At 40.5% G+C, this 18,609-nt stretch overlaps 1 pseudogene across 1 annotated transcript; it reads right to left on the bottom strand.

The window, feature by feature from the left end:
- Positions 1–1,662: 1,662 nt before the first annotated feature.
- On the bottom strand, positions 1,663–12,074 carry LOC148724569 (uncharacterized; annotated as a pseudogene). Its single transcript, XR_015990638.1, has 7 exons — positions 12,021–12,074; positions 7,984–8,888; positions 7,158–7,389; positions 4,720–6,080; positions 4,326–4,463; positions 3,528–3,627; positions 1,663–2,482 (listed from the first exon to the last, which is right to left on the bottom strand). The product of XR_015990638.1 is annotated as an uncharacterized LOC148724569 (transcript).
- Positions 12,075–18,609: the final 6,535 nt, after the last annotated feature.

Genomic DNA, 18,609 nt, shown 5'->3' with positions numbered 1-18,609 from the left:
TTCGCAGTCGCCCAAGAACACTTTGAGACCGGCAATCACGACAAAAGGTGTTTCAAGAGCGGCTTCTTTAGCTGCACGGCTCTTAAAAGTCACGATCCAAGATCTATTGGACGCCTTTCTCTGGATTCCGGTGATAGCGTCAATATCGATTTCTGCCGCGTCAAAAGCTTCGAGAATTATTTGCGATGTGACGATTGTATCAACGCTAAAATAAATAGAGCGATCCTTCGTGATTTTACTTTGACTAGGAGCATTCAAAAAAGGCACGGCCTTAAATTTCACACCCTTATTTTCCAGATTTTTCAGTACCTCAGGGATTTCGATTTCCACGTCTGCGTCCCAGGACTGTGAACCTTCTACCACGCTTGCGTCTACGACGTCTCCTGGATTCGCTGTCGAGTTATCGGTAGTAAACTGGCTGATATTTTCACTTTCCTGGCTGTCCATGTTGACCAATTGCTGCAAAAGCAAGAAAAATAAACTTTTCATGAGCCTTTTAACTCAAGAGGCCGAGAAGCTTATAACTGTTTCGGCCTTCTGGGCCTCATCAGTGTAGTGCTAATGCTAGGATGGGGGAGAACCGAGAAGGTCACCCCAAACGACCCAACCTTTGTGGTATCGTCTAAGCCATGCCAGAGTGCTCAAACTAGAGTAAAAAATATATAATATATATAATATATATAATATATAATATATATAAAATAAATATATATATATATATATACATATATTTACTGTATTTCACTCCATTCACTTGACAATGACCGAAGCACGGTCGAAACGTCGTGTTTTACAGTTCATTTTTATCGTCAATAGTTTCTTATCAAGCGGCATTAAACCGTTTAACGACTTTTGTGATTTGGTGTTGGTTGCCCGATCATGCATGGAATACTGTTGAAACTTACTGAACACTTGTGTTAAAGAGGCCATGCCACACAGAAAAAAAAGGTTTCACTTAACGTTATTTCCCTCAAATAGAACGTGCACTGAGATTTTGTCAAGCGTTACCTGTTGTCTGTTTATCTTAAAGAAGAGTAAATTTTGAAATTAAGAAAAGGAGGGGGGTGCAGGTACTCGTTTAGCAGCAGCAGTATCTTGTAGATACTCATATAATTCCTATATCAACACGACAACTAATTCTCGAGTGCTTGATAAATTCACGTGTCTGAAAATTGTTTCTCTCCTACACTGATAATTGGTTTGTATTTATGTGACGAAAAGGAAGTCAATACTCAATTCCACGAAACGAAAAAAGTCACTGAGTTCGTTTGCGAGAAAATAACTATTTACCTCTCTGGTGAGCTCCGACCATAGAGAAAAAGCTGCCATTTTTTATTGCGTGCGCCCTAATCACGTTTGAAATTATGCACAGTAAGGAAGTGCAAAGTAATACTACGGAATGAAAAAAGCTTTGTTTCATGGTGTGGGAAAGTTTCCAGATTTTTTAATACACGATTAAACCGATTTTAATGAAACTTGTTAACTTTTGTGAAATACTCCGCAAACAAACAAAATAACTTTTGCTTTCAGCATTTTTCGTTTAGCAGATTAAACAATAAACTTATTGCCTAACTGTTTGTATGACGCACTTCTAAAACAGAGCGTTTCTCAAATGATCACAAATGAACAATTATCACAAATGCAGATTGGGCAGAGAAGTGTTTGGCAGCGCGAGGCCTGGCGCAAAATTAAGCCAATTTGCTCAGCATTAGAAGTTAATGTTTCTTAATTATTATATCAGAAGATGTCTAAATACAAACAATGCTACGCCCAATCGGGAAGTATATTCCCATTTAACTTTTAAGTGCTTCTCAAACCCATTTATGAGTATATTATCATACTATTTGCATAAGGCAAACGGTAATGAACACCAGGTCTAGAGAGGAAAATGGAAGCGGATCGGTCATGTACTCCGCAAGCCCTGCCTAGAGGTACCATTCGATGGACTCCCGACAACCAACGAAAGAGAGGCCGCCCAAGAAAACTTGAAGGAGAACTGTAGAAAGGGAAACAGGGGAAAGAGGTCGGTCATGGGGCAGCTTGATCGACTTGCAACCGACTTTTGTAACTCAGAGACGTTATTCACAGTCATGTATTTGAATCGTTACATCTTTAAAAAGAAGCATCGTAAGGTGTACTGATTCGCCTCAGTGGTAGAAGCCATTAATCACTCTTGAATTCATCTAGTGTCAACTTTGATGGCACCAGTCTTACTTTTTTTAGCAACTTATCACTTGCGATTGGTAAGGAGACACCTGGGATAGTTGCATTCAAACAAAAATTCTTTTTTTACGAGCGGCGGATGGCGAGAAGATAATCATGTCATACAATGTATACAGCCATATTGATGAAATGTGTTCTCCTCGTCCGAATGCTTTCCTTTGACATTTATCAACTGGCATGTGCCCAATTTTCTTGTTCATCAGTTGAGGCCGCAGTTAAACTCCCCTTTGGAGCAGTACTTGGACCAGCCTCCAAACACCTGTACATGATATGTTTGCATTTTAGTTAAAGTGTGTTCGCTTTTTGTCAGCAAAAAAATAATTAGAAATGCGGATCACAATCAACAGTGGTAAGGATCAGGCTGTGATAATGAATGGCTCTCAAAGGGAACATTGCTTGAGAAGTTCTCTTGAATGATCATCACTACGGACCATGTTTTGATTGGCTAATCTTGTTAAGCTATCATTAGATTTCTAAAAAAGTGAATGGATAACGGATGATATTCACAGGTGAACTGTATCGAAACAAATCGCAGAAAAAAAATCCCAAAACCATTTAAGGCTTCAACGAAGTTCGAACCTCGCCTCTTAGATAATAGTTGGGTTCTATCAACATCTGGGCTACATACAAAAGGCAACATGAGCCAACGGCCTCCCGGTTATCTCAATTGGTTAGAGCGCCGGATTGTGTAATGCGGGAGGTCGAGGGTTCGAGCCCCGGCCGGACCAATACTTATGGTCTTAAAATGAGCGAGGAGAATTTGCTACCTTTCTATAATAAAGAAATTGATAGATATTCTAGTCTTCTCGGATAAGGACGAATAAACCGTAGACCCCGTCTCCTGCAGGGCTAAGGGGTAGGAGACGTTAATGTCCTACGCACGAGATTACTGTGTGGTGGATGTCCTCCCTTGGGTGGGATGGGTGGTTGTTGGCCTAAAAAGCCCCTGTGAGGAGTGGTCAATTAACGTATGTATGTATGTGTGTATGTATGTATGTATGTATGTATGTATGTATGTATTTAACACGGTGGAAGCGACTCAAGAATCAGTAGCGTCCATGGCCCTCGTTTTCCAAGATGTTAAGGGGGTCTAAAATCGACCAACGCTATCTAGTAACACTTTCCGTCCTAGACCTATGTATAGTGGCTATTCGTTCCTTACCAAAACAGCTGAGCAATAAGAGTAATAGATCTGAAATTACTCTTGGAAGGGGGGAAGGGAGGGGGGACGCAGACCATTTGAGTAGAAAACGCTTGTTTGGATTCTCTCTTGAATTGATTAACATCAGAATACTAAAACGTACCTTTGACTGGCAATCGGGGCTGGCATCTGCATATTAAGATTAGTGTTCTTTCCTCCCACGCAAACGTGGCCTTTCATAAAACTCTGGTGATAGTGGATCTCTGTAACAGGAGTTAAAATTGAAAGTGGGTATTTAAAATTGTCTTTGCATTAAACTTTGTACTGCATTTTGTGATATTTTCTACCTGTTCTACCTTTAGACTTCCGGGATACTATTTGTAACGGCGATAGCTTCCAAGAAACGACTTGAAAATGGCAAAATATCGTCCATATTTGATTAAGAAAAAATTGGTAGAAGTGCTTGTAAAGAGTACATACTTCACTGTCGCAAACGGAAAGATAATTCTATGTCGAGCAGAGTTCGTCTCTTTATCCAATACATCTTCTTTGCATAAGTAAGATAGGGAAAGATTCTAGTCTTCTCGGATAGGGACGAATAAATGGAGGTCCCGTCTCCTGCAGGGCTAGGGGTAGGAGACGTTAATTCCCACGCACGAGATTACTATGTGATGGATGTCCTCCCCTGGGGTGGGATGGGTGGGTTTGTTGGAGCTTAAACCTCGTAGGGGTCCCATGTCCTATTGTTTCTGCTCCAGTACTTGGTACAAATCCTTAAATAAATAAATAAATAAATAAATAAAACAACTCAAAGATTAAAATATCAAAACAGAGAAAGCTTGTAATGGGATAATTCTCCATGGTTAACGAATATTGCCAAGGGCTTTCTTCTGATTCATCTTTAGGTTAATGTCTGAATAATTTCCTTTGAAAATTCAATATGAATACTGAGATTTCTCACCAATTTTTCCTCGCTGCTCGTTTAGATGTCTTTGTACCATCTCTGCATGTGATGGATCCATGATAAAGCTACTCACGTCAGAACTGCCAGCCCGTAAGTCGCTTGGTGTAGGTGGAGCCAACAGTTGATGGGCCTCAGCTGAAAGATTGACAGTAATGAGGGGTATTGCAGCAGGGGTATTTAGTGACTTGGCTTTTTTTCCTTTTTTATCGCTGCAGCTATAACTTCTACTTACTCCATAGCTATTTAATAAGTCTTTTACAACTGTCACTGTAGTTTAGTCAGCTTCATATAATATATCGACAAAGCTGTAACTCGGTTGTAGAAGATACGGACCCTCACACCTCTTTAGCCATGCAAACTACCACTGGTCAGCAAAGGAATATTTTCTAACCTGCTGTTCCTACATGAGGCATACTGGCGCCTCCTGCACTCGAGTCGGCAAGGGCTATGAAGTCACGGCTGTCAAGACCAATCGTTTCTGATCCCCATTAGGGGATCAAACGCAGTCTGAAAACAGTACCTGCTTTTGCAGAGCTGCGTAATTTAAGATGGCTTGATGTAATCTTCTCTTTTCTTAGGTCAACCACCTCTTCGCCCAATTCCTGCTTTAGATACTCTAAGGCCTTGCGGACATTTTCCTTCTGCGTTGCATAAAGAGTCACACGAATGCTTCCACCAAAGCCATACTTTCTTTTGACAACAACGGGCAAAGAGGCCTTTGGAAGTCTTTCGTTGACTTCGCCGGTGGGGACTGGTAGTGTGATCTCTGATTCAAATGCTCCTATTCGGCGAAGCTTTCCACCAATGTGAACATATGCAATTGCTTCCAGTTGTAATTCTTCCTCGGACTTTTTGCTGGTCCAGAAAACCTGCGAAAAGATTTCTTTTGACTTATCGTACCTCAACACGTCGTTGCCTCCAGTATCTGCTGAGCTGCTACAGTCCTTCAGTTCAAATCTCAAGAATCGTGACGGATCAAATTTGGCAAACGCTACTAGGATCAATGTAACGTTGTAGAAATCACTGAAGAATGTTCCTTCAAAGGCCATTCGATCTGACATGATGTCTTTCAAGTGGTTCGAAATGATGCGTAATCTTTCATGCAACCTCAGCGCATCAGATCCGGCCGTTTTAAAGTACTTACCCAAAACTATCGACATTCGGATAATCATGACAGAGCTACCCCATTCGCGTATCTCGTCATCTGCAATTTAATACTGGCCAACATTATTGTTGTGGCAAAAACATTCAAGAATGTTGCTTACTGCTGTGAAAAGCCTGAATAAGTTGTTCTTTTCTACAGCATCTTGAATTTCTGAACTTTTTTTGTGAGAACTATCTCCTCAGTAACTCCTCTCATTCCATTCCGAACCTGCGGTACACTCTCATCTTTGAAGATCTCTTTGATGGGTTGAATAAGATGTGGGACAATAGAGAGGAAATTGTCTGTTATGGATTCTACAGAAGAAAAGCGAATTTTCTCGTGATATTGCCTGGAAACCTCTTGGGAAATTTTGCTGTGGGTAACAACGATATCGTAGTGGTTTCCCATTGAAGTTGCAAACTCCAGATCTCCCTTAGAAGTTGCTATCTCAATGCAACAGTCTCGGAAAACGGATCCACAGAGATATTTGATCTCATTGCTCAAGTACTTCATCATGTCACGATCCTCGTGGTCCAAACGATGGATCGTGGTTGCCAGTTCCCTTAGGTGCCTAATGTGCGTTTGTCCTCTTTCTTTCACTCTGTATGCTAGAAAATTATTCAAATGGTACAGTTGCGGTTATTGAGACTTTCATGCGGCAAGGTTTTGACGCGAAGCTATCCATTTCCTCTTTGAAAACTTAGGAAAAAATGTATGTATAATAATAATAATAATAATAATAATAATAATAATAAAACTTTATTCATGTGTCAATGTATTTAGTTGACTCCAATTGGGGACACAATTATCAAATGTATAATGTAATTAGGAATTTTAAAGATTAGGAACGACAGTGCTCCAAAACAAATTCACCTCACCTGGTAGCTACGAGAGTTTGACCAACACTCCACAATACATGAAACAAAGGATTACCCTATCATTATGAACGCATTATTAGGTTGAGATGAACTGGATGCATGACTGAAATGATTGCCAAAAGGCTTGGCACTTTCTGGCATTTTTTTTTTATTTATCTCCCCCTTTCCTCATTTCAATGTTGTCAGGTTTTACAAAATGGTCACAGATTCCAGGCAACATTTTTTCGGGGGAAGGGCGGACTAGTAAGTAACTTATCAGAGATGATTCACAAGAATTTTGATCATTATATCAAATGGAAGGCTGTCAAGCACCTAGTAAGGGAACGCGAGCTTACTATTTAGCCACACACTGTGGGATGGAGCAGGCGAATTTTAGGGTAATGTACGACGCAGCTTCCCCGAGATGAAAGTCGACACTTGAGTGAGAAACTGACTAACCCAGAAGAGCGGTGACAGCCACTTGGAGATTTTAAAGCTACTTGACGCTCCATCTTTGAAAAGTATCCATGTAATCAAATCGTGTTTCATGGGTGTCCTGGTATAAGTATCCTGGAGAGGACACGGGACCGCTGTATACAGAAAGCACAATTAGCTGATCAAATGTAGGAATCACGGCCCCGCAGGGCAGAGATACTTTAGAAAAAAATTCTTCAACTCTGCCTTGTTACCAGCTTACGATGATTGTAATTTTGGATTGGTAAGATGGAGAGAATCTCTCTAAGAAAGAGGATTGATTTAAAAATTTATGCGCACCACGAAATATTTCAGTCACTACTTGTCATGTTCTGTAGTTCACGGACATCTTACCTTCAGGCTCCAAGTCTCTAAGACTTTCCCTCAAAAAACGCAGGGTTGGGGTTATCCCTTTCCTTTTCCCTCCAACTCATCAAAACAACTTCCAGCTGTTTCTCCTCATCTTGCCAACAAGAGGCAACTTGTCTCCACGTTTCTGTCAACAACCCAAGTTTTTGGGCTACGGGCTGAAGGTTGTAAATGAGGTTCTCTATTCCAAGAAGTCCTTTCACGTAGCTACACATATCTGTAGAGGAATCACACAAGAATTCTTTATCGTGAAGAAAGTACCCAAATAGTGTCGATGGTTACTCACGATTACTCTCAGGTTGAAATAGAATGCCTCTAGATAGAGCATTGGGAAATATCACCTTGATCCTCAAGCATTAAAAGAAATGAATCATCAGTTACATGAAAAAAAAAAAACAAGATTAATTATCGTAAAACAAAACAAAGCAAAATGCACTGATTGAAAGATAAAAAGTTTTGTTGCCTGGAACTGTGACTAACAATGCAAAATCAAAAACAGTTACATCCAAATGCCTCCTTTCCTCAAACTAGAAGCATATAGTGTTTAACAGAACTTTAGGCTCAAAACCGAGAAATAACCTGAACTGTAGAGAGGTTTAACTCGGTAGTATCGTGGCACCGTTCGGAGGTGCAGCTTCTGCGTATGCACGAAAACTTAGATGTTCCGTATGGGAACCCACTTTACTCCATTTCAAAACTACATTAGCTTTCTCAGACCATGAAATAATTGTTTTTAATATTTGGCGAAAGGTGTTTTTTTAGTCGATCAATGAGACTCAGATCGAGGAGAGTTTCTGATACTGAAGCTTACCCAGTTGACAGAAGTGGTCCTCCCGCACATGTCCATACTGGCCTTGAACACGAATCTTTCCACACAGAATCTCAGTCCTTCGAACGGGAACTTTGAAGCGGCAACTTAATTGCATGTCCAGTACTCCACCATACCGACGACTCAACGGTTAATTCCCAACTCTTCCACTGGTTGTTCGCCGGTTGGTAGTCCTATCCAAGTTGGATGGAGACATTGAGGGTTTCCTTATTGTAAATATAGTTTGTTTGCTTTTGAACCGCAGATCCAAGCTCTTTAAACCCATCACTCTTCAGCTTTGTTAAAAAAGATTCATTGTGTTCTCTGTAATACTTCTCCTGTTAGACGTCTTGGCCCATGAAAACGAGAGCGAGCTCGTCGAAAGGACTATTTTGAAAATTGCTTCTGTGCAGTGACTACAACGTATATTTGAAAGACATTAAATTAAGCCGCGCCACAAGCTCTTTTGAATGAACCCAAATCGATCCCAACAGCACAGCAATAAGCGAAAATCCATTAATTTCTGTGCTCACTGCGTTTTTACTGGAGTCAAACGTAGATATTTCAGTGATATCTTTCCAAATGATGTATTTACTTCTGGTTTTTCTCCTATGTTGTACCAACAGGTTTTTTAATTTGTCCATATACTTGTCCAAAGTGATTCTTAAAGTCAAAGATTTGTTAAATGTTTGGCCGCTTGGCTGGCAATTGATAACACTTGCACCAAAAATAAGATCATTTTCGAGTCCTCTTTGAAATATCATCCTACAGTACTTAGAGGGTTTTTGTAATGTAAGCTTGATAGTCACAGATTCGTCAACAGCTTCTGGGGGCCATGTAAGTTCAACGCCATTCATTTTCAGTGTGCCACCCTCACTAGACACAACATCTGTAGAAGCTGTGTTTCCCTTCAATGAAATTATATGAGTTATCGAAAAAACTTTTAAGAAAAAAATTAAAATCACCTGACTAAGGTATTTGACACCCTCAGGAGACAGCTATGGCGAGTCTCGACTTAAACCTATGGTTAGGGTTGGTGTTGCAGAAATCACTTCAGTTCCATTGACCTTTTCCAGCATTTTGATGTTAGGGTTACTGTTGAGTTAGGGTTGGAGCAACCACAAGTCAAGTGAAAAGCATTCTCATTGCCCTCCAGCACCCTGGGGCAAGTAGCCAGATGGCACTGGTCTTGCTGAGCGAAAAACATTTTGCACTAACCTGATAATTTAAAAACTGACCACCCCCCTTACCTGCACTTTGTGTTCTAATCCCAAATTGTTTCTTGCAAGGCTTTTGACAACAACCCTTCCCTTCGAAATCCCTATTCTTTACTAAGATTCACAAAAAACTTTCTAGTTTTACTAATACCATAACTAGTTAACAGCTTGCATTGTTAGAGACATGAAAATAGCAATACAGTGACAAAAGGAAGATTTTATTAAATAATTCCTTAAGGTTATCAAGGTTTGTGTCTACCATACAAGTTTAATTTGCCAAGTCAAATTCCTTTAGTACGGAGCTTGGTTTGTCTTGCTTAACATACATTCTGATTAGCTCTCGAGCAAACTCTTAATGCTCCCTCAGGATAATTTCTGGATTTTCGTTCGTTCGGCTTTACATAGTATAACTTAAAAGGAAATGCACACACACGCACGCACGCACACATACACATCTCTTTAGTGAACTCATATGATGTTCAATCGTTCCCTTTTTGTGATAAACCCTTATCCTTCAAAATCACCCATTGCAACTTAACTCCGTTGCTTCAAAACACGCCTTTAGACACCCTCGTATGCGACAAAGGGTCTGGCTTTCTAATTCATATATAAAACATAGAGAGAAGCACTGCACAAACTAAGATTGCGAAAAAGCTGTGTAACTTCATCAGGGGATTTTTACAAGTTGCGAAAATCACCTTGCTCATATACAAATTAGAAGTAAGATATCTATTTTCGATTTGTACGCACATTGGGAAGCAAGTGAATAACATTCGCAGGGTGTGAGTTAGGTGTTGTTAAGTGACATTTTTTAGACGCTACTCATGGTACGAGTGTGTGATGTGTTTGGGGCAAGAGAAAATAATAAGGTAAGCTATTTCCTCTTGTTTGGGGGTCACAGATGAAGTCATAAAATATTTGAAAGTCTTACTATATCAAAGACACGAACCAGGCAAATCCGTTTAAATGGAGCGGCCTTGTTAATAAAGCAGATCCACCAAAAGGACGCATAAAAAACACTAATGTAATTCTAGAAAGCTGGGTAAAGGTTATTTATTTTCTCTTGTTATTTCCTCTTGTTTGGGGTAAGATAAAGTCACAAAATATATTGGTCCCTGAGTCGCTTATAAAGTCTTACTTCATCGAGATGATATGTATGTACTTGACATTTTTTTGGATGCTTCACCTGGTACGAGTATGTGATGTGTCCAGGGCAAGATAAAACAGTAGGGTTAGTTATTTTCTCTTTCTATTTCCTCTGTTTTGGGGGTCACAGATTAAGTCACAAAATGATTTGATCCCTGAGTCGCTCATAAAGTCTTACTTCATCAAACAGTCTGGGTCATAGCCATTTCTGGATACTTGATGACGTCACCAATATAGGTGTCGTGGTGGGACCTCGAGGAAACCCATTCATTACTTTATTCGAGCTCTAGCGACTTTGTTCCTCAGCCACATCCTATGAAACTTTGCAAAATTACAGAAGACAAACTATTACACACATCGAGCTAAGAATTGATGGCGGCCGCGATGACGAGACAGAAAAATTCAGATGAAAAGTCGGGTGGAGGGGCTTGCTGCAAAGCGCTCGATTGAGGAATAACCTCTCTTTAGTTGAGGTTTTCAGGTATATAACATTTTTGATTCCTGAAAAAAGTCTTTTTAAAAACTAGAATATGTTTGCTTTCAATCTGTCTCGATTTCAATCGAGTGCACGAGGTTTTTGTTCGAGTTCACGGATGTTGAAAGTCTGTTACTGTGCAAACTACTAAGCGGATTCCCTTTGTCCAGATCCATCGCCGGAGTATCACGTAAGCCAAAAATTTTAACTATACGTTGTGGTCGGGCAATTTAGAATAAAAGGAAAATTACTTATTGGACCTTATAAAGCTTACATTGTAAATTTCAGATCAGGCTAACAGCTTGGATGAACACATTTCATATCTCGAGACACTGTCGTCTTTGTGGCACAAATCTGCCGCGGAATAGGGTCAGTGTTGCAAACAAAGAAGCTTTTAAATTGGAACTCTAGAACAAATTTTTGAATCAATGTGGATCTTGACAGCAGAGAGATGCATCCATCCTAAATCTGTTCGGGGTGCAAGCGATTTCTCTGTAGAGTTCGCACAGTTACGCACAGTCATCGCTTTTACGGCTAATGGTTAACATTTTGGCCAGTTTACGGCTAACAGTTAATGTCTTTCCATTGTGGTTACCAGATAAATGTTTACGGTTAATTTGTATTTACGACTGGCGGTTAAAATTTCTTAATTTTTACTCTTAAAGCGCATAATGGCTAATTTTTTTGGCCGTTTTACGGCCAATGGTTAACCCCATCGAGACCATCTCGGTGCCTCCAAACCTATTGTGAAGCCTACAATTACCACTTTGAATATAAGAAAAGCAATGGTTTAATATTATTCCGGCTCTGCAAAGTATTGCCTCAAAGTGCCAATAATCTCCCCGAAACCTTTTCTGAGCAATACTTGCAGCGGTATCAAAACAATTCACCGTCTTTTTACTGATACTTAAGAACAAAACAATCAGTACATACAAAATCATAGCTTAGTTTCTTAAATGCCCTCTAGGAAGCATCTTTTAGTTTCTCAAGACTTTGGACTTTAAGTAAAACCCAACTTATTACTTCTTACACGATCATATTTCACGATTCGTGCTTGTCACCAATAACAACTGCTGGTGATCAACTGAACTGATTGTCCGGGTGAGAATGAAACAAAGAAGGACCGTTGTCGCTAATAGACTTATGTTTACACTACATAAGCTGGATTTCTCATAATACTTAGTAATGAGGAATATGCTTACCTTATCGATATGTTTTTGTGATCTTCTGTGAGGTCTAGAGACACCAGTTTCCATGCTAATGGTTAGAAATCGATTTCCAACTGTTTTGTAAGAAGCCGACAATTTCTCGAAAAGTGTAGCGAACTTTATCTTTCTTTCTCTTCTGATAATTTATTGAACTTAAGCGACAAACAAAGTACAGTGGTAATCTTTAACTCGTATCATAGATGCATCAGTTGCAAATTTGCATACGTTGTCATGGTCTGTCGACGTTCGGAACGTACTGTACTTGCTTGGTTGCTTTGCAGTTAGCTCAATAGATAGAGCGCTGGACTGTTGTGCAGGAGGTCGTGGGTTCGAGCCCCGGTCGGACCAACACTCAAGGTCTTAAAATAATTGAGAAGAATATGGTATCTTTCTATAACATCACGAAATGGTTAGATATTCTAGTCTTCTCGGATAGGGACGAATAAATGGAGGTCCCGTCTCCTGCAGGAGGGGTAGGAGACGTTAATTTCCCATGCACGAGTTTACTGTGTGATGGATGTCCTCCCCTGGGGTGGGATGGGTGGGTTGGGTTTAGGTGGATGAACCTAGTAGGGGACTACGTGTCCTATTGTTCTTCCACCTGTACAATGTACAAATCTTTAGAAGCTGTCTAAGGAACTTTAGCTCGAAATGAAGGTAGAGGTCGCGGAAGAATTCACGGAAGTTTCAAGTGAACTTCTTTACGTTTCTTCGTAACGACCTTGACCACTAATAAATCATATTTTGATTCAAGGAATGCAGGCATTTTTTGTTTGTGTCAATTGTCAAGTGTTTGTTTATGTCACATTCCTCGTTGTAATGATCAAACGGCGCAGAAGAAATGATTGAATTTTATCATAGCCTTGAAGCCATTTGCGAGTGTTCTGTACCGTATAACACGAAGCAATCGAAAAGGCGGATGGTATATGTTCGGCTTTAAATATTAATTTTTTGATGCGTTTCGTATCAAGCGGCATTGAACCGTATAACGACTAATGTGTTAAGTGAGTAGTTGCCTGACCATGCATAGAATATTGCTGAGTTAATTCAAGTCGAGGCCACACCGCACAGAACAAGGCTTTGACTTAGCGGTAAACACTTTAGTCATACCCAATTAAACTTGTCTGAGGCTCATAAAGTCCAATTTTAATGCTTTCAAGAAATTTCTCAGAAGAAAACCAGAATGAAGTAGTCATTTTAAGAAGAATCAAGTAATGACATTCTACGACCTAGAGAGAATGACCGAGGACGAGTTCCTTGTTTCAACATAGAACGAGCGCGCAGTGCGAAATCAATGTAAAACTACCAGTAAGACTTTAGGCCAATTAGCCTATTTTCTATGTATAAAATCGAAGACGATCGCAGATGATCGCACGATCGCAGATGATCGCACGATCGCTGAAGCCATTCTTCCGAAGATCGCAAATCGCTTGTTCACATATGATCGCAGCCGATCGTAGCCGATCGCAGCGATCGTGGACGCTGTCAGAGGTGAAACTCTTGGATTTGCGAAAGACGAACTACTGCGAAAGCGTTTGCCAATTCTTGGATTTGCGAAAGACGAACTACTGCGAAAGCATTTGCCAAGAATGTTTTCATTAATCAAAAATGAAAGTTAGGGGATCGAAGACGATCAGATACCGTCCTAGTTCTAACCATAAACGATGCCGACTGGGGGTCGAAGCAGAAACGTCGCTTCTGGGTGTGGAATGAACAAACGATTGTGCGATTGAACGAACAATCGCATCAGTTTTCTGATTTCTTCCACAAACTGTTCCGTGTCGACTTCACCTTCCATCTTGTCAAAACACACACACGTATGTTGTCACGGTATCATGCCGCTTACAGTGCTGCACGCTGAAGAACATAGCATTATGGAACACATTCCAATCGCATGATCGCAAAACTTTGTTCACAATTGATCGCACTCGATCGCAGACGATCGCAACCGATCACACTAATAGAACATGGCTCTATTCCTACGATCGCCTGCTATCGCGATCGCTTACGATCGCAGAGCTGTTCTGGCGATCGAGTGCGATCCCCTGCGATCGTCTGCTATCATACGTGGACCAGGCTTAATGGTAGGGGGGAATTAAACAATTAAATTAATTATTCATCCCTCGAACTCAATGTGATTTCTTTCGTTTTCTTCCCCCAAGCCTCGGAGGCAAGTCTGAATTTTAATACATCGTAAATGCTTATTGCACAACTTGAAGTAAAATTGTTACTTAATTACCATTTTAAAACTAAACCACTCAGCCTCCTTGTGACTAGCTTGTAGATTTCATTGAAAAGTAGCTTGTGGTGTTGACCAAAAGAACATGGCGATTCCTAGATAGATCGCGTTACTGAAATCTGAAACCCGTTTGATTGTTTTGATTGTTTTAATTTACAAAGGAAAAAATCAAGGAAACTGTGAATAAGTCGTGGGAACATTGCGTTTGAATGAGTTTTGAAGATGATTAAATTCCAATGGCTAACTCTCGGATACAGTTGAAACTTCTTGGTATTACTTTGAACTGTTGGGGTGATGTTGGGGAATGGTCAGAGTCCACATTTTGGCAATCGGTCAGAACAAAATACAGACTGCAAACCGGGTACGAAATGCAGACTAGGTACAAAATGCAGACTGCAGACTGCAGATTGGGTACAGAATGCAGACTGGAAATTTTGAAAACTGTTATTTCGTCTGATACATGATAACATCTGTCAGGGGGCTGCTATAATGCGAGCCTGCGAGCCTGCGAGCCCGAGCCTTTTATGACGAGCCGGAGCCATTTTTTGCGAGCCCCGGGAAAATAACATCCAAATCTGGACATAATGCCTTTTTTATGGTCCTGGTCCCAGGTGTTCCTTGTTTAAACCGCGGAAATTGAGGATGAGAGTGCGACAACTTGTCTTATCCGGTGCTCCCTCATTGTAAACAACACAATTTTCGAAATTTTGTGTTTTGGAAGATCGCACGGCAAAGATTCCTGTCTTATACGCCGTTCTCACATACAAACGCACACACCATTCGTGGTAGGCCCACACTAAACGATGTCGAGCGTTTTCGCTCAAACTACGAAATTACTGACAAAACTGTGACAGCCGATTAACAACAAACTATGAAGCTGAGACGAACAACTCGCCCGAAGGTGGCGCTAACAACAGCGAATTGGATAGGGATACTCACAGAAGCAACAGGAATAGTAACGTTAAATATCTAAGTTTAGCTCTTCCGTTAAATACCTGTTTCTGTAATTGGTTTCTATCGGGTTCAATACTTGTAAAGTACGATTTGATATTTCGTACATAATCACTATTATTATTGTGCAAGCGATCGCGAAAGTTGGTTTGCTCTTTGCATGGAGTTACGAGTGCTTAGTAGAAGACATGATGAATACTCTTGATGACTTTGATCTACTAGAAGAAAATTTCCAATATGACCAATGTACATGAACATAATGATGCTACAGTGTCATTAAAGGTAAAAAAATTCAGATCTCGTGATGCATATTATAATTGTACTCGTGTTTTGTGTGAATACTATGGCTTTGTAGTTTCGAATAGATTTTACGCGTGGTGAATTCTCAAGTAAAGCGCTCGCTACGAAGCCCGAGTGAACGCTCCTCAAGCGTCTAGTTTGATATTTTTTCAGATTTTCACCTTCAAATACTTTCTGGAGAGGAGCCAAAGACTGTTAGAATAAAATGAGGAGAGAAAATGGAAAGATTTATAGAACAAATAGTGGCTCGCAAGAACAGGCTCGAGGCTCGCAAAAAACGGCTCCGGCTCGCAGGCTCACACATTAGTTACTCTCCATGTGTCATCTTACAACTTACCGAGTGTCACGCAATCGCCTTTTAGCAATCACTTTCATGATCATTTGCACTATTTCGGAATATTCCTTGCCCGTTTCTTCGCATATTTTGTTTTTAACAAAGTGGTCACTGAATTCTGTTTTTTTAGAAAGCGGCCACAATCGTTCTCAAACAGAATTTCAGCTTTTGTATGTGTTACAAACTCTTCACCTTTTAAACCGATATGAGTATATTTTCATTTTGTTGACAAAAATGTGGACTTAGACCAAAACTGTTCCTGTTCATATATTTTTAACGTTCAGGGGTGTACAATCAATGATTTTCAAAAATTAATGTCTGCGTAGTCACCAAACAGATGAGGGGTGAAACCATCAGAAAAATAAACAACTGACCAATGACGAAAACAACGCTTCGCTTTCCTTTATAAAAATTTGCCGGTTACTCATTTTAGCGATATACAATGATATAAATACTGACGGCTCGCAGTGAGAAGAAAGAAGGCTTGAAATTGTATTTAGGAACGATTAAGAACCTGGAAGCTTTGTTGAAAAAAAGACTTACCCGGTAACGGCGAGGAATATTCCACAATAATGCAAATGATGGTGAAAGATGATCCCAAAAAGGCGATTGCATTAAGCAAGTAATTATTAAAATCTTCCTTTTCTCACTATATTGCTATTTTCATGTTTCTAACTATGCAATATGTTATCTAGTGAATAATAGGGATTTCAAGAAGAGGGTAGTTGTCAAAAGCCTTGCAGGGCTCAATTTCGGAATAGAACACAAAGTGCAGGTAACAGTTTTTAAATTATCAGGTTAGAGCACAATGTTTTGGGCTCAGCAAGACCAGTGCCACCTGGCCACTTGCCCCAGGGTGCTGGAGGGCAATGAGAATGCTTGTCACTTGACTTGTGCTAACCCTAACCCTAACTGTAGCCCTAACCCTAAACTGTAACCCTAACCCTAGCCTGTAACCCTAACCCTAAACTGTAACTAACATCAAAAGACTGGAGAAAGGTCAATGGAACTCAAGTGATCTCTGCAACCCCAACCCTAACCATAAGTTTAAGTCGAGACTAGCCATTGCTGTCTCCTGAGGGTGTCAAATACCCTAGTCAGGTGATGTTAATTTTTTCAATTTAATAAGTTAAGCGTTTTAACTCATAGTTACACATTTAGTCTTTCAAAGAGCTTTAATTAAGTTACGCAGGTGCTAACTGCGACGAGTATTTTAATTAAAATTGAAACTCCTTCGAAGAAAGGTCGAGTTAAATTTTAACGTCGCAGCATTATTCGGAAATGTGATAGAGGTGTTCCCGTATAATTTCGGAAGGTCGCTATCAATATCGATCTGCCCTCGACATATCGATTTGTTTACATCTGAGTGAGTGACATATTTGCATACTCTGCCTCATTCTAATAGTCGTTTGTACGCTTCGAGTACCCACGACTAAAAAAGAAAAAAACACTAGTGTTAGTCGTAATGTGGATAGCTTTCTGTTAATAATGCCGCTGTGGGAAAATGGTCATGGTAAGGGAAGGGTTTAATAAATTAATTTACGAAGAAAATGACAAACTTCCTTTTCTACACTGCCTGGTAAGCCACAACGACAACTCATTACGGACGACAGTTTACAGGAAACCGACACACACCGACAGATTACTAGACGAGTCATCCTACAACCCTACATCACACAAAGCCACAACTATCAGAACTCTAACACGACGCGCACAACTAGTATGCGACTCGACAGACAGCTTATCCGACGAGAACAAATACTTTCACCGTGTTTTTACGAAGAACAACTACAACAACGACTTCATCCGACGAAACACTCACCGACCCACTACCACTACCGAAACAAACGACACCGCAACCCCTACGACTACAGCAACCATACCGTACATAAAAGGCATGTCTGAGAACATCTCGCGCATCTTACTACCCTTCAATATCCGCGTCGCCCACAAACCCATCACCACATTACGTCAGTTACTAACCAACGTTAAAGACAAAGACGAACCGAGGAACAGACAGGGAACGATTTATAAGATCAATTGTTCCGACTGCCAAGCCTCCTACATCGGTGAGACTGGCAGAAACCTCACAACAAGACTGACTGGACACAGACGGGCGACGAGGAAAGGTGATGTCAGCAATCACATTGCTGAACACAATCGACTTACTAACCCCAACATTGACTGGGACTCTGCGCAGTGCCTAACCTACAGCACTGACTATTTTCAACGACTGACTCTGGAAAGCTGGTTTACTAACTTAGAACAGACTCCCCTAAACAGATGTCAACAACTACCCGCTCCATACAAACGACTCATTCACGACATAAACATCACAAACGACCGAAAAAGAACGACCTAACTTTACCGACAGATCGAAACAGACCAATCACGACCGACTTACGTCACTTGAGTCTTACAGCCAATAACATCACGACAAAACCAACCGATCATTTCACACGAACTGAAATAAGAACATTCTACTGACAACAATCATTCACTTGACTCTGATGATGACTTCCTCACAGGTTGTCGAAACGTCAGTCGCTACCACCGACAACAGTCCTTCTCAGGACTATACTCACCCGGACGATCAGACTACACCTTCACATGTTACCCCCGGGTTCAAACCATTTAATGTATTCATTGCCTCATTCGATCAGACGCCAGACGTATTATTAGGGAGGGACATGGAAGGGTTTGCTTTGCGTTGAAGACTTCCTGTCAGTATATGACTCGACTAATGACTGTGAATAATA

This window comes from Stylophora pistillata, chromosome 8 (genome assembly GCF_964205215.1).
Source record: "Stylophora pistillata chromosome 8, jaStyPist1.2, whole genome shotgun sequence".
Lineage (NCBI taxonomy): Eukaryota > Metazoa > Cnidaria > Anthozoa > Scleractinia > Pocilloporidae > Stylophora > Stylophora pistillata.
This window is presented reverse-complemented; position numbering and strand designations above follow the sequence as displayed.